The 24,379-nt window shown below is 37.3% G+C and overlaps 1 protein-coding gene across 3 annotated transcripts in view; it reads right to left on the bottom strand.

The window, feature by feature from the left end:
• Nucleotides 1-1,060: 1,060 nt before the first annotated feature.
• The window catches only part of stau1 (staufen double-stranded RNA binding protein 1), a 159,006-nt gene continuing 135,687 nt past the window's right edge, over nt 1,061-24,379 (bottom strand). For 2 of the 3 annotated variants that reach the window (XM_039734929.1, XM_039734930.1), the window contains exons 17-18: nt 21,834-21,872; nt 1,061-1,879 (exon numbers count right to left, since the gene is read on the bottom strand). The gene's annotated coding sequence lies outside the window, so the exon portion shown is untranslated. Of the gene's footprint in view, nt 1,880-21,833; nt 21,873-22,647; nt 22,711-24,379 lie in introns of all 3 variants that reach the window. The other variant, XM_039734931.1, reaches the window with a different exon arrangement.

Genomic DNA, 24,379 nt, shown 5'->3' with positions numbered 1-24,379 from the left:
ACAAATCCCCTTGTGCAGTAACCTCCCAAAAAAGTATGAAGGGTTTGAATATATAAACATCTTTGTTCTTCACATTTGACTGGTATTGTTCCGCAGTCGTAATTTTGGGTGTTAACGTTTAGATTTTTTTGTCCAGACAATCCTTTATACCATGGGTCCTCAATCACAGTCCTGGAGGGCCACAATGGCTGCAGGTTTTTGCTCCAACCCCAATTGCTTAATAAGAAGCACTTATTGCTCAAGTAACACTTCTGCTTCATTTTAGTTGTCTTGCTTGTTAAGATTTTGACCCCTTGTTGCTTATTTTAGTCTTAAACAGCTGTATTCTTGGTTTTTAAATGTTATCAATTAGTAATAACATGCAGCTGACACAAGAGACCAGTATTTCTCCATTTAGATTGTTACCATTTACACCTCTGTGTATTTATCATGCAGTATTGGGTTTAATTAAATACTTGGGAGGAAGGTGAAGAGAAAAAAGTGAAGGACTGAGAATTACTCATCCATTTTAGCCTTCAGATCATTTCGATGATATCCTTAGAAAGGGGAAGAACATCTAGGATATGAGAATTACCTGACATAGCAGAGTTAAAACACTAACAAGGCTTGAAGTTAAATTATTAGCAAGAATTGCTTTCTAATTAAGCAACTGGGTTAGAGCAAAAACCTGCAGCCACTGTGGCCCTCCAGGACTGTGATTGAGGACCCCTGCTCTATACTAAAATTTAGCATTTCCTGAATGCTGTGAGGAGCAATTGACATCTTCAACATGACCCTTATTCAACCATTAAAACATTTTAAGACTCAGTTCTGTTTTACTCTTATTTCTTACTTTATTTTTTTGCCTTCTTTTTACCTTGTTGTTTTCGTATCTGTGTCTGCTGTCCTTTGAGCCCATCATAAAAAATCAGTTATAAAAAAATGCAGTCTATTAAGTACTCCAATGTAGCACAAAATATCCCGGCAATTTAAATGGACCGTGCCATACCCAGACGTGGCACCATTAACGCGGTAAACCCTTCGTTTAGACCAAAAATAAAACTGACCCACAGATTCGGCATTTGGGAGGTTGGCAGAAAAAAAATGGACCAACACTTGTTTATTTTTGAATGTAATGTGCACAAGTTTTACTTACATTCCATAGGGAGAAAAAAATGTGTATGGTAAACAATGACAAGTTTAAGCACTACAAAAACTTGGCAAAAAGGTTTCATTCTTGGACTATATGAAATAGAAATGTTAGTGCCCATTTTACTATGACAATACAAACATTACAAATCACAAAAACCCTTTAGGCCCTACATGGAGATGTACGTAACTTTTCTGGTTTCCTGTTAGAGCGCTCAATTAAATTTATTTTGCATTTTAAACTTTTTATTTAGCTTCATCATATCCAGTAATGTAGTTTTACATCAAAGACTGACACCTCCATGACGGACTTGGCAAAGAAAATAAATAGAAATCCTTTCTACAAACAACTTAAATCAGTAGCCACACTGAAGAAAACTTAATTTATAAAGAGTTTCTTTTAACGTATAGATTTTTATTTCAAAAATTAAAAACCACATATCTGGATATGATATCCTTTAAATCAACTAATTTATTTCTAAGAAACAAACAACCATGAATTAACAAAATAGCCCACTTTAATTAAGAGCCATTTAACGGTAAACACTGTCAATGGGTTATCAATGATATTAATTTAGACACTGCAGTGCACTGAAACTGTAAAGGTACGCATCCGATTGTTCTCCGTTTTGTTTTTTCATAGCTCTGTTTCGCACCACAAGGTAGTCATCAGTTTTTCCCTCTTTTCTCCTCCTATGGGGTTAACTGGTTTTAGGAGAGATTTTTCCGTTTTCTTCTGGTTTTTTCACATCTGTAATGGAAAAGAAGTAAACAGTTAAATTCTTCTAGCCCTCTTTGTCTTGATTATTTCCAAGCAGGAGATGAACTTGCTATACAGCCTGTTAAACATTACAACAAATACACAGCTCTGAGTCTGCATGGCCAAAGTATGAAGAACCTCGACCAGTTCTTCAGTTTTACATTAAAATAAATCCTACACAGACATTTTTTTTTTTATTTCAAAGCACCAAAGCTCATCTTTTAATATGACATTGCAATATTTTACAAAAAAAGAAAGCATAGACATTCGGTCTCAGTGCTGTGGACACTGCAAATTCACATAGGTGAACAACTGTCACCTAACAGGTGGTGTTAACTAGTTAGTCATTTAACTACCATAAAAACACTGCAAGTATTAAAGAGAGTTTCAAAGATGTTCGAGAAAGAATAGTACAAATGCATACCTTCATTTTTATTAGATTTCACTCTCACTAATTCATAATGCATATGGCAGGGATGCCCGACTCTGATCATGGAGAGCCACAGTGGCTGCAGGTTTTTGTTGTAACCCAGTTGCGTAATTAGAAGCCAATCCTTTCCAATAACAGATTTTGTTTAATTTCATGGCTCCTTAGTGTTTTAACTGTGCCATTCTTACCCTATTGTCTACAGGGAGGAGTGAAAGCTTTAGATTCATCAGAAATGTTGATCTCTGGTTTTTGACAAATCACAATGTTTTAGGAACCCCCCAATACTGAAAACATCCATATCTTGACGATTTTTGTATGTCTATGTCACAGGTTCTTGAGGATGGTCTACAGCTAAAAAGACTGGATGGAAAAATATCAAACTCAAAACTTAAACCTGTTATGAGTTGACAATGTGCTGATTAGTGTTTGAGCCAAATTGTGCAAGAGAAAGAGGCACTCTAGAGGAACCCTCAAATAAATAACGTAATTATGAATTCCTATCAATTACTATCGCAATGATCTATTCTATGATCAGAAAGATCAGCATCAGAGTGGGACATAACTACTGAAATGTTATAAAATAGTTTGGGTAACTCGGTTCCTAGGGCGCATAGCCTACTGACGCTCACGTCTGAATTATTTTCCTTTCTAATGATAGATGTATCATCCAAGCGATTTGATGCCTAAAACGGATGAGTAATTTTCAGTTCTTCACCTTCTCTTCAGTTTCCAACTTAGTATTTAATTAAACCAAATATTGAATGATGGATACACACGGCTGGAAATGGAGACAAGCTAGACATAGAACTGCAGGTTCCTTTGTCATTTGCATCTTATTGCTAATAAAGAGCAGTTAAAATAATAAATACAGCTGTTTATGACTAAAATAAGCAATTATGGGTTCAAACGTTTAAACAAGCAAGAAAACTAAAATGAGACATAAAAATGTCACTTGAGCAATGATAAGTGCTTCATTAGCAATGAATGATTTCTCATGAAGCACTCTGGATGGAACAAAAACCTGCAGCCACAGTGGCCCTCTAGGACTGATTTAAAGGGTCTGAGTCTTAAATAGCAAATCAATTAAAATGAAATTAGTTAGTAGCAAAAAGTAGGCACAAATTAAGAAAATGGTTAGAATGAAAACCTGAAGCCACTTTGGCTCTCTGGGATCGGAGTTGGCCACCCTGGTCTATGGTATCAGCTGTATGGCTTCCTCATCTGACCTAACATGCCCCGTAATCAACTGCTACACGTTAAGTCAGGAAGTGAATAAAGTGAAAATAGAACATCAGGAAATAGCACAAGATAAATAAAACCAATTGAAGAGAAAATAGTGATAATAATAAGAAATAAGTCTTTGTCTAGACTGCGTGAAGAGCTGGGTTATTAATCTCAAAATATTGCACAAATTTGTGTAGCTTAGATCCCAATGTTGTATAATAACACCACAGAAGACAGAGAGACTGTGACAGTGTGTATCTGTAAAATGGACAGATGAATTCCATATAGTGGCTGTTCACATTAGATAAACCTTTCTATTTTTTCAATAGTGTTCATTTCTCTTTGCCCATTCTTTTTTTTATTACTGAATTGTTATTTCCGTATAACAACTTAACAGTTAGAAAACAACTGTCAAACAAACATTATTATAAAAAAACAATTAAAATTCAGTCCATAAGAAAATAAAATCAATCCAGTAAATCAGAAAAAAGAGTTAAAATTCATTATTCTTAAACAACGCTTTAAAGTCCACTGTTGAGGGAAGGAGTAGAACTTTTCTTGTACCATTTAAAAAACACACTTTACAAAGACACTTTACTTTTTTAATCCATGCTGTAACAGCCTGTCCCCATTTATGATATCAAAAGGTGAGCTAAAACATCTTATTTGGCATACATGGTTTTTATTTATCTTTGATAATGGCCTATACAATGTTAGACAAATAGAAGGAGAAGTAAAAACCAAGAATGGTCCGTGTTACTGCAAGAACTAAGCCACCTTGAAAGACAAAACATCTAGCAGTAGCAGGTTGTATGGTGTGCTGAGTAATGCTTTAAAATTAATGTTTAATAAAGCCCGCTTTGCTGCATGCACATTTGCTCTATTATACTATCAGGGGTTAGGAAACCAAGATCCTTCCTCAGCGAGCTCAATCAGGGGTGAAGGAGAGAGAACACTCCCAACAGAAAAGCTACCGTGACAGTGAAGTCTGTCTAAAGGAGCTTGTGTCAGTAAGATGGTGGACCATTGCCCTGTGTGCAGGTGCATCACAACCGTGCAATCTATATCCCAAAAGGTTGTTGATTGTAAGAAAATCTAAGCTAGAGTAGTGCCTGAGAATGAACTCTTTTAGGGTGGATGTCGACTAAAGTCAACATCCAGGGATACAGGCAGACACTCTGCTGGGAGGACTGTTAGACTTGTTGACTTGACGTCGAATTCCTACGTGTGCTGCAGTAGTGTAGAGTAAACAACATCTAGAATGGCAGCAAAATCGGGCAAGAGAACAAAGCAAAGTACTCCTTGTATATTATTTATTCGTATATTATTGCTGAATCAGAATTTGACTTATCAGACTCCGATTTTGATGTAAGTGATCTGGAGATCGAAAATGAGAGTCAGGTACCTGTCCCCAGCCGATCGTGTAGCTGATGCACCAATGGCAATGTTCACCTGGGAGGACTACACAGACACATATTGATCTTTTATTTTGAAGTAAATGATCTGGAAATCGAAAGCTGATCGGTTCCCAGCTGATCGTAGTGCTAAACACGCTTGTGTAGCTGACACGCCTAAGACAGTGTTCACCCTGGATGGACTACACAGACATAGATCCGTGGGAGGCAAGGTGGCTACTGGACTTCATCAATGGACACTACGGAATACCAGCCACCCAACTACTTTAAGCTGTTTTTTTCCCAGGAAGTGCCTTTCAGCTTATGAGTGATGAGACAAACTGGTATGTAATAAGAATGTAACGACTATGTGAAATTACATACTGTCTGAGCTCATGGAACATAAAACAGAGTGACGTTTGTCCTAAATAAGTATTTTATGTTGAGGTATGTGTGAAGCCACTGCTTTGTGTGAGTTTGTTACAAAAGTATTAATCTCTGGGACAAAAGAAAGGAAAAAATAATTAGCCCTAAAACAGTCCAATATTATACTTTGGGTCCACTTAAAAAACATCTGTGCATTTGAAAAGGGGTTTATGTTTTAAAGAAAGGTGTCCCCAAAAGCTGTTTCACAATAAAACACCCATCCTTACCCAATAAAGGTTAGGATCGAAAAGAGGGTTTAATACACAGATAAAATCTTTATCTGTAATAGTACATATTAATTGTCACAAATACAGTGGTGCCTCGTACTTCGAACTTAATTCATTTCAGGAGGATGTTTGAACTCGAAGTCCAAATCAATTTTTTCCCATTAGAAATAATGGAAAGTGAATTAATCTGTTCCCAGACCCTAAACAATACCCATTTCAATAATAAACATAATTTAATGTACAAGTAACACAATTAATTGCCCTAAATAATAAATTAAAAATTCAAAACAATAAAATATGTAGCGTATAATAAAATGAAATGTATGGTGGTGCACATAGACACAGAGGCTTGGTGCCCTTCCTTTCGGCGCTTTCTTTGTCCTTTTGTGTATGTGTTACTGTTCGCCATAATGACATTCTGCTGGGTGAATAATGTCTAAAAATAGGACTGTGCAGCAAGCGGACTGCTACAGCGGAGTTTCTCCGATTGCACGACACCCCGGTGGATATAGCCAGGAGTTGTGGCTCCCTGCAGATTAGGAGACTGAGGCAGCGCAGGGCTGGTGTGGCTACAGAGGGGCCACACGAGCGGCCTCTTCCCAGTATTTATCTCACCAACGCAAGATGCCTCTCAAATAAGATGGACAAATTGAAGCTACTGGTTTTAGTGAATAAGATCATTAAGGACAGCTGTATTCTGTTAATTCCAGAGACCTGGCATCATTCAGTCATTCTGGATACAGCTATTGAGTTGGCAGGCAGCACAGTACACCAGCAGGGCAGGACAGGAGACCCCAGTAAGAGAAGGGAAGGGGGGAGAATATGCCTTGTATGTCAACAACAGCTGAAGGACTAAGACCGTACACAACACTTGCTGCGTGAATGCCATCTATTGCTGTATTTTTTTCACTGCACACACAGTTCGAACTCCGAATTATATTTCTCTCGAATTTAGCATTCGAACTCTGGACCGTTCAAAGTTATAATCGTTTAAAGTATGAGGCACCACTGTACTCCTACAACAGTCTAAAGATATAATTAAATAAACAGAAATGCTACAAATAATACTAATGCCATAAACACTAATGCTAATAATAATAAATGACATAATAACACCACTGAGGATGTTAATAACGTTAACCACTATTTCATTTTTTTTTTCATTCTCGGTTTAACACATTACTAACTGAATATTGAACATAATAGCTTATTAGGCAAAGTTAAATCAAAATCATTTTTAAATGATACATACAAAGATAAAAATATAATTAGAATAAATAAAGTAAAACAAGCATTTGTGTGAAAATATTACTTGAACTTAAAATAAATTTACGTACCTAAATCACATTTAATTTTATATTGTTCAGCATTCAGCACATACACACAACATTCAAAATGTTTACATCAGCGAGTCCTTTCATCCTTCATTTCCCGTTGAATATAATTTATATTTTCACTCAGCTGGACTATTAGCTTCCTAGCAAACATTTTTTTACGTTCTTTCTGAATGGCTGCTCAGCACCCTGGTGAGCCGGGCCTCAATTCATCCTCAACAGCCTGCCTCAAGCCATCAAAACCTTGTCAATAGCAAATACCGTGTATGCTTGCGTATTAGTCAGGTCTTGAAACCCGAAAATCAATCATAAAATCAGATCCGACTTATCCACATTCAAAAATACGACACTTATTTATTTTTTTTAACATCTTCTTTCTTCCTCCAATCTCGCACCAGCTTCTCTAAAACTAGCTTCATATTTTCTTTTCATCGAATCACCCATCACAGGTAAGGGATGCTCTTAGGATAAAGGTGTATGAGGGTGTGAGATACTGTACAAAAAACACAAAACAGTGCAAACGTCGCTTCGGAATAGTTCAAGTATTAATTACCGTGTGGTCACGTAGGCACAATAGAAAAAGAAGGCAGTGTGCTCTGTCGTTACTCTCTCAGGTGGGCCTTAGCATATCATAATTGATTGGATGAGGAGAGGAAGTCAGTTTACGAAGCATGTACCAAGTAACATGGCTCAGGGAACACGTAGCACAAAGCATTTAATGTGCTACATTACTTATGACGGAGCTTGAGAAAATATAGTAAATTAAACATTGATTTTAAAATGACGTTTATGACACAAAATAAACTACGAGAATAAAGTCAACATGTCGACTAATCTCGGCAGAAGCGTCGAGATTAAAGTGGAAATGCGCGTGCGAGTTTTCCGCAATCGACTTATACGACCGACATTATAAAATACTGGAAATTATATGGTAAAATCAAGCCCCAACTTACCCGTTGGAGAACTTAAACACGAGTATATACAGTAATGTTTATGCTACTAAGAATGAAACTAATGTTAAAGGAGAGAGCTTATTGTTTTTTCCACTACCAAAATATACTTTGCATTTTCTCTGCGTGGAAGTAAACCTGAAAGAGACACATCAGACTACACTGTAATAGTTTAAAATCATTATTTACGAAGAGGATTGTATATATTTTTGTGGAGTATTTAGTTATAGTATTACTGCCATCTATAGTTATGTATTTTCTGATTATAATTTGTAATGCCAATGCATCTACTACTACTGCCGCCATTTTTTTTTCCTTTATTAACAACATTTTGTTTGAATTTTCATTGAGGGTATATTCTTCTTCTTCTAAGCCTGAAGAATGCTTATCATGTTCAAGAGTTACAGTCTAACAGTTTAAAACCAGAACAAGTCTAAAGAGTGAACATCTTAAATCCTACATCTTGGGACTTGCCTGGGATTTGAACAAAAGTCATTTCTGATAGAAGCTCCACGCACCACTTCAAGCTTTCACATCTCCACCTGGTGCTTTTATAAGGTAGTACAGTTACAATACTTAACATTTCTCCAAAGGTATAATCTTGTGCAGCATGCATTCCTCACTTATTTTTAATTGCTGCCTCTAATAATGGATAGGCATCCCTAGTAGACCAAGAAATATTTGGAACTGCGACTGCCAGTTCAACTTCCGTAAACGCCAGGTTGGGCCCTTGAGCAAGGCGCTTAACCTGCAGTTGCATTGTCCTGTATATGACGTTAACCTGGTTCAGCCCTCCAACTTACAGGGAAAACTTGGGGGTCAGTGGCAGAACTGGCACTCCAGCCACTGTAAAATACCTCACACTGTTCCAGTGTGGTACTGAGGTGTCAACCGCTGCAGTCGGGGACCCAATCCAGGTGGTTCGTCTTGTGGTGGGTTTCAGTATGACCATATAACTAGTTCCTAGAACCTTTTTATGTCATGTAAGAAAGTTGTAGCACTTACTACTCCTTAAACGTACAATTTAATTTAATTTAATTTTTGGGAGAGGGTAACCTGAAGACTTAGTAGGAAACCAGGGTGGAGGGTCAAGAAAGCTTGACCAGCTACCAGAGTAAGTGCAGCACAAAGGTCTGGTGATACTCTTTCAGATCTGGTAAGGAGAGACCTCCCTGTGGTTTATGGCACAGTCAGAACATTGGTTTCCTGGAACATAAAATAAGGACTCAAACCACTAAGAGGATGAGGAGGGAAAGGGAATCATAGCAATCACAAAGTTAAACATAGGAACTGCTGACACCCAGAAGGACCCATCAAAAACTGAGAGCAGCTACTGTTGTTTTACAAGGGTCAACACCAGTGAAGCCAAGTAAAGTTTATTTCTAAAATAAATCCCCATGAACACGTATACACTCTTCCACAACTAATTTGCGGATACGCTTTTCCATGTAACTCAAAATAAACCATTTGTCTTACTTGTACAATGACTCTTCTTGATTTCTTCATCATTGGCACAGCGAATCCCCTGGGGACAGCACTTTTGCAGAACAGCCTTTGCGGCCTGTGCAGTGTGAACAGGGGCATTGTTGTGAAGCAGAAGAGAAAACAGCCAACAGCTTTTCTCACTGCTTTCCCACAAAAGCCAAACAAAATCAGCATAATATTGGCCAGACTTAAATGGATGTTTTGAGGCATGTGATCAATGTCATCAATTAGGATACATCCTCAACATCATCAAACTGTGTGCATGATCCTTCTGGCACAGAGTTGGACCTTGGTGTTGGAGAATAACCAAGCTTCCTTTGTTTCAGTTGTCGTTTGAAACTTGGGTCATTGTGACGTATCCAACTTTGGTTATGGAATTCTTTTTACGTCTTTTTAAGTCTGAACTGATTAGCTTGAGATTCTCCCTGGAACATTCCTGTGATTTTTCATTTCAGGAACCAACATTCTTGACCTTCTTTAAATGTTCATAAAAATAAAATTGAATGATTGATAATCCCAATCCCAATAGATATTTCCAGTGTCATTCCTGGATTTCAAAAAATGGCAACATTTTCAATTGTGGTCAGTGTCAAAGACTGGCCAGACCTTGGATCATCTTCTAGTCATGTTCTGCCATGGTGGAATTCTACAACCCATCTTTTGACTGAGACAGATGAAGGATGTTGCTTTTGGTTCATGTTGACTAGGAATGAGAATTAATCTTTGAAGGTGAATTGCTTTCTTGTGTTAGTATAATACTTGATTTTATAGATTTCTGCTTGGAAATATGCACTATGTGCCACAATTGCTAGAAACCTGGAATTAACAAACTATTACACATAGGAACTTATCTAAAGTAATTTACAAAAACTGGTCGATCATCTCCATATAGAACAATACATGCCTATGCCCAGGTAAAGCGGTTAGTAACAGGGATGGCTGTTGGAAATAAGACTGACCATACAGGAGAGTTAGGTGACAGAAGGGATGACTTCAGGAAGTAGATATTATAATCAAACATGATATGATGGGACTGGATGAGATACAAACAAGCAGGAGGTTGTGAAGAGTTTTTCCAAGGAACTCAAAGATGTTGTCAGCCTAATGAGAGATTATGTATGAAGTAATGCAAACTGATAAACGTGTAAAAGGGTCTGATTTGTAAAGAGCCTCTGCTACCAGTTCAATAATTGGATACTAATTCTGATTTAAGTCAATATTAAAGAAGAAAAGCCAATATTGGATTGTTCAGCACATTTACTTGATTTTCTACAACTTTTTCTGAACATTAAAAATAATTTCATAAAATTGTCTGCGATGTTTGTAACCGTATCAATGTTAATTCTACCCACATTCCCTGATGGCAATAGGGGTGTAAAAAGAGCAGGGATCAGAAGAGTATTTGGAAACTGGTTGGTTTTACCTGGGAGGACAGTTCAAGCTGTACAACACCTAAAGACAGAACACGTTATTGCATATGAAGAATCCATTCAGGCAGGTGCAGCATCTGCAACATGGCCTCCTGCTGATGCCCCATCAAAATGAGTCCCCCACTAAGCAAAGTTTCATAAAATGTTTGGTGTTCAGCAAGATATGCACATGATATCCGATATGGTGTTCCACAAGGCTCTATCCTGGGTCCGCTGCTCTTCTCAATCTACATGCTTCCATTAGGTCAGATTATCTCAGGGCACAACGTGAGCTACCACAGCTATGCTGATGACACACAGCTGTACTTATCAATAGCACCTAATGACCCTGATTCTCTTGATTCACTAACACAATGTCTTACTGGTATTTCTGAATGGATGAATAGTAATTTTCTCAAGTTAAATAAAGAGAAAACTGAAATCTTAGTGATTGGCAATAATGAATACAATGAGGCTATTAGAAATAAACTGGATACATTAGGATTAAAAGTCAAGACGGAGGTAAAAAGCTTAGGGGTGATTGTTGACTGTAATCTGAATTTTAAATCACATATTAATCAGATCACTAGGACAGCATTTTTTCACTTAAGAAACATAAGTAAAGTTAGACCTCTTATATCATTGAAAGATGCTGAGAAATTAGTTCACGCGTTTGTTTTCAGTCGACTAGATTACTGTAATGCACTCCTCTCAGGACTACCCAAAAAAGACATAAATCGTTTGCAACGAGTGCAGAATGCAGCTGCTAGAATCCTAACTAGGAAAAGAAAATCTGAACACATTACTCCAGTTTTGATGTCACTACACTGGTTACCTGTGTCATTCAGAATTGACTTTAAAATACTGCTTATGGTTTATAAAGCCTTAAATAATCTCGCCCCATCTTATATATCAGAATGTCTGACACCTTATATTCCAAATCGTAACCTCAGATCCTCAAATGAGTGTCTCCTTAGAATTCCAAGAACAAAACTTAAAAGAAGTGGTGAGGCGGCCTTCTGCTGCTATGCACCTAAAATCTGGAATAGCCTGCCAATAGGAATTCGCCAGGCTAATACAGTAGAGCACTTTAAAAAACTGCTAAAAACACATTACTTTAACATGACCTTTCTATAACTTCAATTTAACTTAATCCTGATACTCTGTATGTTCAATTCATTATAACAACTATTCATGGTGGCTCTAAAATCCGTACTGACCCCAACTCTCTCTTCTGTTTCTTTTTCCGGTTTCTCTGTGGTGGCAGCCTGCGCCACCACCACCTACTCAAAGCATCATGATGCTCCAACAATGATGGATGGATTAAAAGGCAGACGTCTACGTGACCATCATCATCATCAAGTCCTTCTGTGAGAACCCTAAATCTAAAGAGGACTGTTTCATTTATGTTAGGTAGAATGCCCAGAGGGGACTGGGCAGTCTAATGGTCTGGAATCCCTACAGATTTTTTTTTTTCTCCAGCCGTCTGGAGTTTTTTTTTGTTTTTTCTGTCCACCCTGGCCATTGGACTTTACTCTTATTCTATGTTAATTAATGTTGACTTATTTTATTTTCTTATTGTGTCTTTTATTTTTCTATTCTTTATTATGTAAAGCACTTTGAGCTACTGTGTGTATAAAAATGTGCTATATAAATAAATGTTGTTGTTGTTATTTTTGTAGAAAATAACAATGGCAGTGAGTAACCACAGAGCAATATAAACTTTCACCCACTTAACCTGAGCCCTCAAAATCTCGGTACTCCAATACTCACAGCAGAAGTGTGACGTCTGCACAGTGTAAGCCCTCATCCGTCCATTTCATAAAACCATGTACAGTATGTGTGTCTGTGATATAAGTTTCATGTGTGCATGTATTATAACCAGTGACTAGGATGGTAATAAATCAGGAGTTTTGTGTTTCCTTACACAGTATAAAACAGTCAAAAAGAGTGAAAGAGACACAGTGCCATGTTTACTCACTGGCAGTAACAAATGCCAGCAAGACAGGCTAAAAAACAAGAAGGGCAGATATAAAACGCTAGAAACAAAAATGATTGATCAAAAAATAAATAAATAACATGTTAAGACACAGCTACTCAGGAAATGGTTACATTTCTGATATTTCAATATTATTATTGTTAGAAAATATACCAGGTTTTGGACTCAGTATCGAAAACGTTTTGGGCTCTGTCTATATGGCGCTGATATTCAATCTTTAATGTGTTTTTGAGAACATATTGAGAAGTACTGAATATCGTAATATGTGTCAAAATGTTCAATTTACCAATTTAAGTTTATATCACCCAGCCCAAATGTAAGATTTGAAAAGAAGTCAACAGCAGTGCACATGGAGTGGAGTACAGCATCTTTGCCACGCACACAGCTTCTCCATACTGACTGTCAGTCAAACTGTATGAGGCGAGACATAAAAATAACCAGACTGGGCTTGGAGGTTTCCTGGAAATCCATCTGGAGGTTGGCTAGACGTGAATAATCGAAGTATATCCCCCTCCTACACGCCCTCTCAAACCGCCGACTGGTATATCCTGTGATTAGTCCAGTCAGTATTTGCACAACAATCGCTACACGAGTTGCCGCGATAATGTCGGGTGAAAATGCATACAATGCTTCTTCCGTAAAGCAGTTTTTGACTGACAAAACATTCCTGCTCTCGATCATCCTCCCAATGCGCCCCATTTAGCTCCCTGTGATTTTTTTACTTGTTCCTAAAATTCAAAAGTGACCTGAAGGGAACAAATTTTTATTCAATGGATGAAGTGAAGACAAAGACGGCAAGCCTGTTGAAACGCCTCAAGCAAGAAGATTTCCACGCTGTTTCAATCAATGGAAGATACGTATAGAGCAGTGTAGAGATTGGGAGGGGGAGGAAATAGAAGGTGACAATGTTTAGAATACTGGAATTCATCAATAAATGGTTTTGTTTGGTTTTTTTTGTACCAATCCGGTTACTTTTGTGTCTCACCTTGTATATATACTACCTGTGCTACCTTTCTAAGACAAGTTGAAATCTAAATAATCAACCTCAGCGTTAACATTTGCAGTGCACTATCTATTGGAATATATTTTGTATTGCATGTAATAATAAAATGCATTACTACAGATGTCTGTAATAGAAAGAAAAATGTAATGAATGTAATTACTACAAATGTTTCTCAACCTAATTACATTTTGGATTGTTCCAACACTGTAAAATGAGCTTGTGTATGTCTTTGTTGGTATTGTATTACCGTTTACTTGAACTAGAATTAGAATTTTCCCAACATGAGTGCTCAGTGTTACCAGTATCTGCAACAAGACTTTATCACAAATTTAGCAAGTCAAGGGCTTTTACACATGATCTGTTGGGGAGTAAGATGTCCTGAAATACAGCGAGATAAGTAAACTTGTTAGTCTGCAATGGAGTGTATGAATCTTTGTGGTCCAAAAGTGTATTTGTAGGTCACAGTTCACATGCTAAGTGACTATCACTTACAGCCATCATGTGATCTACATATCTCTGTGTACTGTCATACTGTATTTTGTGAATTTTAATTGTGAATTTCCCCTTGGGATTAATAAAATATCTATCTATCTATCTATCTATCTATCTACTGTGCTGAGGAGTTTCAAACAGCCTTTGTTTATTGAAGAGCTGCTGTCTACAGTATATTAAATATCAGAACACCCAGTAAACAAAGTTTCGTTATTGTGGCAAATGATAACTACACTATGGAGTAAATATGAGTGATGTTCAATAATTTATCTGCCTGAGTATGAAAGAAAACAGCAAGCATGTCGAAACAAGCCTGGGTATGTTGTAAAACATCTCAAGGTTACTCATGCACAGTGCGAGTCTAATATTCCAAGGGTCAGGATATCAGGAGAGTCCTCATGCAAATCAAGGAAGCTTCTTCACGACAATGCGCTGGTTCACATGTCACGTCAGTCACAGTCTGCCATCTGAGAATGTGGGTTCCGGCACCTGAACCACCCACCCTACAGTCCTGACCTGGCTCCCTCAGATTATCTCCATGGACAGCGGTTTTCAAGTGATGAAGATGTCAAGGCCTCTGTGATATCCTGTTTTTTTTTGTTTTTTTTTTTCAAAGGGGTTAAAGTCATTGCAGAAAAAGTGGATGAAGTGTGTGGAGCTATCAGAGGGCTATAGAGAAAAATAAAAGAAGCATTTTTTTAAAACTCCTTTCTTTTCTACTGAGGTAGATAAATTATTGAACGCCCGTTGTACATCTCTCCATTACATCTTGGAGCAGGAAGACCAGTCTTTTTGGCTTGTTTACCTCCACAGATTCTCAATATAACTCAAATATTCTCTCATTAACATCAATCCACATTTTTAATTTGTTGATTTAAACAGCTGTTTAACTATTATTAAAAATTATTAGTAATCCTATTAAACTTGATATTACAACAATAATCCATTCTCAATTAAAACACAATTAACTGTTTGTGGGTGAAAAACAGCATCAGACTTACCAAGCTGATTCATCTTCCTTTAATGAGACAATTGTGTGTGTTTGCTTTCCCCAAGTTTTTGAGACTTCTGTGGCAATGGGGATAATATGGCTGTTCTCTACTGACTCTGTTGTTTTGCTGGGCTTTGAGTTGTGTCACTTCACACAAGTAGGTACTGTGGATTCAATAGCTAGCACGTCAGGGTATTCCTTTTCTAAATCACGCCAGAACTGTGTCAGTGTCTTATCTATTTTTCCTCTTAAGCTAACAGTCTATTAGCTCTTCCTGCTGCTCTTAGTCACACTGGAAATATTCCTCACCCTGTCCAGTTTAGCAGACCAAGTTTTTCAGTGTCACTAAAGCATGAATTTTGCTTCTGTTGAGCTTGGACACACGTGTTTGGACCTTTTTCACTTCCAGAGTTCTGTTTGTGTCAGTGGTTGTAAGAGGAGCATAAAGCAGTGGGAAACAACTCGCATCTCTCCCCAGAATCCAGCAGCTTGTCGTACACGCTCAGGATGTGTGACTCGTACTGTTTGGTGAATGCATCGGTAAGATATTTCAGACATGCGACTCACCCTGGACCTTCAAAAAGTGTACCAAGGACAGTATTGGCTCTGGAACCAGACTCCTCACATCAAGGGCAATTTCTTTTTTTACTTACCAGAGTGGCTGCTGTGCAGGAAAGGCCCCGAGCAGATTTAGAGATACCTATAAGCCTCTGGCTTGGTGCTTTATATCTAACATTTTTGCCAGGGAATTAGTGGATGGCCTCAATGTTAATTTAAAATCCGGCCCAACAAAACCTGCCAAACCTATTCACCTAACTTTTCCAAATAATATTAAGTGGAGTTTTAAGGGCCATTAAAGTTCTACTCTTCACCAAACTACTCAGAGATGTATTAATCTGCTCCAAAGCTCCCCATGTGAAGAAAAACGTTCTAATGTCATGTCATTTTCTAACTGGCTTAATCCAGACTGGAGTGTCTAAGAATATCCCAGCTATTATAGGGCACAAGGCAGAAATAAACCCTGGACAGGCCTTGTTGCTTCCTTACAGAATTTCAGCATATAACTAAAACACCACTTGAATTCATGCTGACAAACATTCCTGTTTTTAGTGATGTGATGCTCAGTCTTTTCCTTAATAACTCCTTCCATTACTTTACCTGTGAGGCGCATTAAGCTTACTGGGCTATAGTTACATGGATTTACCCAACCTCCCTTTGTATATGATAGGATCATATTTGCTATTTTACAGTCATTAGGAAATTTCCTCTGTACACAGTGACTTTTGAAAAATAGGATTCAAGGATTTATATACTGTATGTACTGTACTTACCAACCTCCATAAGTACTATAGGATAAATGGTCCTGATGATTGGTTTGATTTCAGCCTATTTTATCTACAATTTCTAAATCACAGAGTATCTCCTTAGTATTTCCTGTTACTGCTGGGAGGTTAACCACTTCTTCATATTTGAAAACTACAAAAAAATGCAAGTTTAGAGCATTCACTGTTTCTCTGTCTCTGTCTCTATGTTTTAATTCCCTTTTCCTATTCCTGAGACAAGTCACCTCCTCCTTGTGACTGTTATTTCACTATTACAATACTGAAAGAATGTCTTAGGGTCAGCTTTACGCTCTCCTTCAATATCCATCCATCCATTATCCAACCCGCTATATCCTAACAACAGGGTCACCACAGGGGTCTGCTGGAACCAATCCCAGCCAACACAGGGCACAAGGCAGGAAACATACATTGGGCCGGGCGCCAGCCCACCGCAGGGCACACACACCAAGCACGCACATTACGGACAATTTAGAATCACCAATGCACCCATCCTGCATGTATTTGGCCTGTTGGAGGAAACCCACGCACACTCGGGACAACATGCAAAACTCCACGCAGGGAGGACCCGGGAAGCGAACCCGGGTCTTCTAATTGTGAGGCAGCAGTGCTACGCACTGCGCCACCCTCTCCTGCAATATTTCTCTCTAAATACCTTTTAGATTCATTAGTATACTTTTTCAGTGGTTACTCATAAGCCCTATGACTAGAATTTGAGTTATTAGTCTTATATTCCTTACATAGCCGTTTTTTTTTCCCTTTACAGTTTCTTTTTTATCCCCTTATTTACCCACCGTAGAGTTTTCCTTCATTTCTCACTACTTACAACGTTTGTAATGAACTTACCCTGCATTATATGCAAAATGTTTTTTTAAACACATTCCACTGCTACTTGTCTGTTTCTTCACTTAAAAGCTTATCCCAATTTATCGCTTTCAGACTTTACCATTTCTGTTCAAAATTTTCCCCACTAAAGTTCAACTTGACAAATGTATTATACTATACTATACTATATACCTAACCCTAATGATTCAATCCCCTTTATACTCTGAATTTTATCCTGGTTATTACAATTAAAAAAAAAAAAATCTGGACAAGTTTCACCTCTCATTGGTGTTTAAGAATGAATAAATAAATAATCATTAATTATCTCAAAAATCTACAGCTCTTGTATTTTGCTCTTTGGAAGGTTAGCCCATTTAACATTTGAATAATAAACGTCCTCTTTGACTATAATAACTCCCTCTTCACTTGTCTCTTTATCATTATAAAAAAGATAGACATTAAAAGTACTACCTGCTTTATAACACACTGCTAAAATAAGATCTCTATCCATAATGCTTTCTAATCGAATCCAGATGTCTTCACTATGATGTGGCTCATCATCCAATTGAAGAAGACGTGTATTCAAATTATGTTTTACATAAATGGCAACCTCTCTCCCTTTTCTGTTTGCTTATCCTTCCATTTATGTTATACTCATCTCCATTTCTGTTATTTAGTCAGGTTTCTGTTATTCGGCTGCATACAACTGTAAATCACAATTTTATTTACAAACCGGATTCCAAAAAAGTTGGGACACTATACAAATCGTGAATAAAAACTGAATGCAATGATGGGGAGGTGCCAACTTCTAATATTTTATTCAGAATAGAACATAAATCATGGAACAAAAGTTTAAACTGAGAAAATGTATCATTTTAAGGGAAAAATATGTTGATTCAGAATTTCATGATGTCAACAAATCCCAAAGAAGTTGGGACAAGGCCATTTTCACCACTGTGTGGCATCTCCCCTTCTTCTTACAACACTCAACAGACGTCTGAGGACCGAGGAGACCAGTTTCTCAAGTTTAGAAATAGGAATGCTCTCTCATTCTTGTCTACTACAGGCCTCTAAGTGTTCAATCGTCTTGGGCCTTCTTTGTCGCACCTTCCTCTTTATGATGCGCCAAATGTTCTCTATAGGTGAAAGATCTGGACTGCAGACTGGCCATTTCAGTACCCGGATCCTTCTCCTACGCAGCCATGATGTTGTGTTTGATGCAGAATGTGGTCTGGCATTATCTTGTTGAAAAATGCAGGGTCTTCCCTGAAAGAGATGACGTCTGGATGGGAGCATATGTTGTTCTAGAACCTGAATATATTTTTCTGCATTGATGGTGCCTTTCCAGACATGCAAGCTGCCCATGCCACACGCACTCATGCAACCCCATACCATCAGAGATGCAGGCTTCTGAACTGAGCGTTGATAACAACTTGGGTTGTCCTTGTCCTCTTTGGTCCGGATGACATGGCGTCCCAGATTTCCAAAAAGAACTTCGAATCGTGACTCGTCTGACCACAGAACAGTCTTCCATTTTGCCACACTCCATTTCAAATGATCCCTGGTCCAGTGACAACGCCTGAGCTTGTGGATCTTGCTTAGAAATGGCTTCTACTTTGCACTGTAGAGTTTCAGCTGGCAACGGCGGATGGCACGGTGGATTGTGTTCACTGACAATGGTTTCTCGAAGTATTCCTGAGCCCATTCTGTGATTTCCTTTACAGTAGCATTCCTGTTTGTGGTGCAGTGTCGTTTAAGGGCCCGGAGATCACGGGCATCCAGTATGGTTTTACGGCCTTGACCCTTACGCACAGAGATTGTTCCAGATTCTCTGAATCTTTGGATGATGTTATGCACAGTTGATGATGATAGATGCAAAGTCTTTGCAATTTTTCGCTAGGTAACAACTTTCTGATATTGCTCCACTATCTTTCTGCGCAACATTGTGGGAATTGGTGATCCTCTACCCATCTTGGCTTCTGAGAGACACTGCCACTCTGAGAAGCTCTTTTTATACTCACTCATGTTGCCAATTGACCTAATTAGTGTTTATTGGTTTATCACAATCATAGTTAAAATTCAATGGGGAAAATAAGTATTGAATGCGACAACGTTTTTCACAGTGAATATATTTCTATTGGACATGAAATTTTCACCAGATATCGGTAACAACCCAAGTAATCCACACATACAAAGATATCAAAACAAATAAGTCCAAACATTAAGTTATGTGTAATAAAGTGTTTGGACTTATTTGTTTTGATTTCTTTGTATGTGTGGATTACTTGGGTTGTTACCGATAGCTGGTGAAAATTTCATGTCAGTAGCCCCATTAGAAATATCTCTCTATTACAATAAAAAAATCCTGGGATGAGACGAGACTTTTAAGCCTGGGAAAGACGTGAGTTTTTCAGAGAGATACCTTCATGTCCTGCGAGACGAGACTTTGTGCCAAGAGATTTAACCAAGCCCAGGGCCGGAAATAAAAGACAAAGAGTAGATGACAAAGTACAGCGTTGTAAAAAATTCTAAAATATTGGTACGATACACATACAAAGCAGGTTAGAGATAAAGAAAGTACTAAAATTCGAAAGTCTCAAAAAAATGATAGTAAAGATCGCATTAGCGCAAGCAAACGGAAATTGTTACTCGGTGAAATAACAGCGAAGAGAGATTGAATATATTGTTCGGATTTAAACTTTAAGTTGAAGACTTGTAGATCGTCTAATTTGTGTTGCCATTAGGGAAAAGTAGCGTTTCTTCCCAATGAAGAGGTTTATCCGCGAGAATTAAAAGATTTGTTGTTTGGCGAAAGTGAAATCCACATACGCGAGCAGCAGAGATGTTAAGTGGCTGGCATGTAGCACTAGGCCAAGGGGGGTTGGCGAGCAAAGCGAGCAGGGGGAAAAGCCCGCTAGTATTACTGAGAAAATCGTTGATGTGTTCAATACTTATTTTACCTGCTGTATATATTACAAATTATACAATTTACCTGATATACACACAAAAATACAGATTAAGACAAATATAAAATAAAACAAATTATACTGATTAAGATAAATAGATCCTAACATTATAAGTCCATTAAAACCATATTTCACATATGACCAGATGACAATGGAGAGCAAAACAAACTCTAGTGAGCAACTTTCCTGGAGAAAATAAACCTTTGGGGAGTCTAAGGTCAGATATAACAATACAAAAGTCGTAGACAAAATCAGACACTGCACAATTCTAGACTCTGAGGCCATCTGACCACCAAACATCTTCTGAGCATTCTACTCTATGATATAAGCCCGACATAGTATATAGCCTCACGTATTTTCATCCGTTTCTGAAAACAACCTGTGAATATTCACTTCAGCTGCTTAATAACAGACAGTATGAAAGCATGTCAGCCCTGCCTGATGAGAAAGTATTTAAATTGTATGAATCAGTGACAAAATGCATGTCAGAGAATCCGTTTTCCTTATGAAAACTGTTGCTTTCATGTTATATAAAGTCAGCAGATATCTGATATGATCAGAAATTAAACACTATAGGGGTTACATTTTTCTTAGACCAGGTCAAGAATACAACAAGCAGATGTCTGTTATGTCTTTTTTGCGTTTTATGTCTTGTCTTGATTGGAAGCATACCGTATATCAGGCTGCTTAGTGCTAAATGGAAACTTTACACTCATGGCAGGGGGGGTTCACGTTTGGTTCCAGGGCGTCGTAGTGGTTTTGTGCTCCCATCAAATTGCTTAATAAGAAGCCAATCCTTCCCAATAATGGAACTTGTTATTTCATTTTACTACATGCTAGTACTTTCATTCTGCCACTTCAGATCATTCTTATGCTGCAGATTTTTGTTTTCACAAAATAATCATCCAAATGATTCATTCAAGTAACTCTCAGTGTTTCATTTTTTAGTCTTACATTTCTTTCAAAATGTTTGTTTAAAATACATAAGAATAAACACAAGTATAGTGAAAGTGGAGCCAAGTTAGACTGTGAGCTGCTGGTTCCTTTGTCATTTGTGTTAACTGGATGCAGTCTAAAAATAAATGAAGCAATTAAAAACAGTGAATTTATACAAAATGAAGCAATTAACAGTTAAGAAGTTAGTGAACTGACATGAAGCACAAAAACGTTGCTTCAGCTGAAATTACTAAAAAAAACTGGAGCCAAGTCCAGCAACCTCTGCGGCTCCAACTTTAGCACTCCTGCTCTGTGCCATATCAACAGAATAAAGACTGCATATTCAAGTGCATTAAAGTGCAGTGGTGCATATTTTCTGCTGTTTACGTTTTTAATTCAAATGTTAAGTGGAAAAAAATTACTTTGTCTAATAGCACAAGGCTAAAAATAATGACAAATGTCAGTGCTTAAGATATTGTTATTGATATTGGTGAAACAAAATCACAATTCTTACCATTTAATGTGGAGACTCCCAGCATGCTTTCCAATGAATCTGAAATGTCAAAGGTTTAAATTCAGCAAGTCGGAAGCACGAGATACTAATTTCTTTCCACTACGCTCCCCAAGGGAAAATAATGCTTCTAAAAGCCAAGTGAACATTTTTTTTTTAAATTTTTTTTGGAAATATATTAAATTGAGCTAGCAAATGACGATGACAAAACTTCTTTAAAATTGTTGTGTTGTTAAAATGTGAAACTAACACCACATTCCAGTTATTCATTACAATATACTACAACTTTAATGATAAAAGAGTGTTTTGATAGCAAAATATACACAGTGCTGGAACAGCACAAATCAATTGTACTTTAAAACCAAGCTTATTCATTATGCCGTGCTGTACCTTTGCTGCTACACATGATTTTATGTAGCCATACTGTCCATATAGTTATTGTTATCATAGTCTATAAAATGATCTATTTGTTATTCTTTCTGAAGTGTTTAATATTCCATACGGTTTTTTAATGCAGTAAAATCTATCTTTGCCACAATTTTTTGCTTTTGTTTTCAAAGGTGGAAATTAACAACTTTTTAGAAAAAAAAGATTGGGAGTCTTTGAAATGTAATTGAGTAGACAGACATAGTCAGTAACCAGAAAGTGAACTAATAACCAAGACATCAAAACCAAAGCACACAATTTTAGATGTGAAAATTCAGAATACTGTGTCAAAAACCAAAGATTATATCAGCAAAAAGAGCAGAAGGTAGAACGTTTGCCATTGTCCACAATCTTTTGACAACCAGAGATTGCTTGCCACTGCTCTTTATACCTTCGATCCATTGCTGTCACATGCCGCACTTCACAATTCTGTTTGACCCTACCTCACAATGTCCTAGAAATGATAAACAAATGAAGAAACAAAGTGTCACCCTTAAAAGAAACTAAATATTACAATTAATCTACCATTTTCAATATGTCAAAATAAAAAACAAAAAATGACAGAAATGGATTCCAGGGAATAACCCTTTTGGAGTAATAAACGCTCCAGTAAGAATAACGATGTGCTCGAAAACTTAAAAGCTACCCATCGTAATAGTTATGCACTATGTCAGGACACACTTTACTCTGAACCATTATAAACATTCATTCATTACAAAGTTCCCTTTATTTCAAATATAGAATATTTTGATTATAATATACAGTATAAAAATACTTTTACACTTTGGTGTTGCTTTGATTTCTTGGCTAACTTTGGACCTCAAACTACTCTATGCTCTACTCTATAGCAGTCTGAACTCTCAAGGTGAGCCACACTCACCTTCACAATCTCCATTCAATGAAAAATGACAGAAGGTTCATTTTCTAGCCCTAGTTGCCGTTATTTTTTTACATGTCACAGAAAGCATGGTGTAGTTCTAAAAACATTGTCGGGCAACTGGTGCGCCGTGGAATTTTCTAGGGGCACCGCGAAAACGTTCGTAAAATATTTAAAATTGCTAGTGTTTTTGAACTTTAGGTTGATTAAAAAGATAACGTTTAAAAAAATATTTTATGTTGGAAAAACAGATAAAGGAACACTTACGGAAATGAAGTCTAAGAAACGCGAGAGACTTCAAATGATCGACAAGGAAATGCGCGTAATTGATCCTCACATCAGTCTCATATGTGCTGAAAAACAATCTCAACGTTCACATTAATTCAATTTAAGATTTATCCTTTGATTCCTTTATTAATAAAATGTCTTTCAAACTTGTAAAATTAACTGTTTTTATTGGCGATTGTCCATAGATTGTGTCGTCACGACTTTATTTATGGGCAGTCCCTCAGGTGCGCCGCGAAAGAAGATTTTTGGACTTAGTGGGCCGCAACTCGAAAAAGGTTGCCTTTCACTGTTCTAAAAGGTTCATTAAGATTAAAACAATATGAAAGCACTGCCCCCTTATTCGATCAAGCGCTGTTAACTGCTTGGCAACTAACCATATTATGAATGTTTGTTTGGTTTACTGACAATTGCAGTTACATGTCTAAAAGTAAAAACCTCCCCCTTTGGCATGGTGCACATCAGGACCATTATAATCACCAAAGAGGAGGTTGTTAGGTGGGGTTCACCAGTCAGCACTGTGGCTGCAACTGATAGTTGAGAAAGCTTCCACCACTGAAGATGTATGCGAGAAACCCTGCATGTAGTTGTGATGCTGGAAATTACGAATCAAGACCACATACTTGCCATCTGCAATTTATTTTTATTCAGTATACAGTGGTTTAACGTAGTCTCATGATAACAAAGCAAAATACAAATATTTTATCAATTACTAATGGAATTCTTACAATAATGGCTTGAAACTTCAGGATGACCCATTTTAACGTCTTTCTATGAAAGGAAATATGACCATTTAACACACACCACTCATTCCTTTTGCACGATATCCCATTAATATATAAAAAAACGATTTTTCACTCTGAGTCTGACTTTCTAGAAAATAATACCATTAAGGTTATGTATTTGCTTTTGAAACATACTATTTTGCTCTAAGCAATTCACAAATTGAACAATAACAGAA

The sequence above is a fragment of the Polypterus senegalus genome, chromosome 14, assembly GCF_016835505.1.
Source record: "Polypterus senegalus isolate Bchr_013 chromosome 14, ASM1683550v1, whole genome shotgun sequence".
NCBI classification, from domain to species: Eukaryota; Metazoa; Chordata; class Cladistia; order Polypteriformes; family Polypteridae; genus Polypterus; species Polypterus senegalus.
The sequence above is the reverse complement of the archived record's forward strand: the minus strand, read 5'-3'. Positions and strand labels throughout refer to the sequence as shown.